Here is a 1,327-nt window from a genome sequence, read left to right as displayed (position 1 = left end):
TATATATATATATATATATGAACTGCTGCTATTTCTATAGAAGTATTGAAGCAACAAGATAAAAGACAATTTGCCACACACCACGATTTCATTTCTCATCTCAGTGGGAAATCCTAGAAGAATTGATATCTCTATCACTATCGTTTGGAAATGAAATACTGAAATAAATAAATCATGCAAAGTTTCTATTTTACACTCTAAAGAATCGAATGTTGAGCGTTTGGTCAATGTCCCTGTAGAACTCTATTAGAAAGTTGCGGTTCTCATTTTACCATATCGATAGAAAGTGCGTATGGAATCCGGTTAGCTAGCATCTGTCGTAGGAATACATAATTGCAAAGCGTTCTCGGGTTTTATAGACTGATACAGAATGCGGTTCTAAACTTACGATGTTGACTGAGAGCTGGCAGAGAATCTGCTTATCTAACAGCTACCATTCCAACAAATAGTTGTAAACAGTTCTCTGATGACGGAATAATAAATGGACGTAGGTATTTATCAGTCAATAATCAAAAAAGAAAGAAGTAATGCTTATACAGTTTTGTTTTTCTTTTAGTCAGGAGTGGGGAGGTGTTATCAGTTCTTGTAATATGTCTGACATTAATATTTCTGACACTGAACTGGCACGAAACTAAGTCACCCAACATTATTTATTTTTGTTACTCTACGTTCGACATTTCAAAATATATTAGCATTGACCTCGATTATCTATCATACTTTAGAGTTAATGAAAATAAATATGGCCCCTATACCAAATCTCAGTCACTCATACTCCATTCTTATACGGTTATTGTCTTGTGCGAAATCTTCATTCTGGCTTTCCTTTTAATAAACATTGGCTCGAGTGTGTACTAATGGTGAACTTGTGACACGAATATAAATGGTAACATTCTGCAGGCTTTTAGATGATACTCGAAAGAATTTGGAGAAAGAAATCTCGCTGCGGTATCATGTTATAAAAAATCTCCCCAATAAGCATTTACCGAAAAACCAAAATAACTGTTTTTCTAAAGAAATTTAAATTTTGATCTGCCAAGTTCATAACGTCTCGTCAAGACTGCTCTGGTGTTAGAAGAGGAATTGCAGATACTAAACTCTCCAACTGGGTAACCTCATAGTCTTCAATTTGCACCTGTTTAAAACAGTCTCTCTCTCCCCTCTCTCTCTTCCTCTCTCTCCCCTCTTCTCTTTCTCTCTTCCCCTCTCTCTCTTCCTCTCTCTCCCCTCTTCTCTTTCTCTCTTCCCCTCTCTCCCTTTTCTCTCTCTCTCTCTCTCCTTCTCTCTCTCCCCTCTCTCTCTTCCCCTCTCTCCCCTTTCTCTCTCTCTC

This window comes from Octopus bimaculoides, chromosome 8 (genome assembly GCF_001194135.2).
Source record: "Octopus bimaculoides isolate UCB-OBI-ISO-001 chromosome 8, ASM119413v2, whole genome shotgun sequence".
NCBI classification, from domain to species: domain Eukaryota; kingdom Metazoa; phylum Mollusca; class Cephalopoda; order Octopoda; family Octopodidae; genus Octopus; species Octopus bimaculoides.
This window is presented reverse-complemented; position numbering follows the sequence as displayed.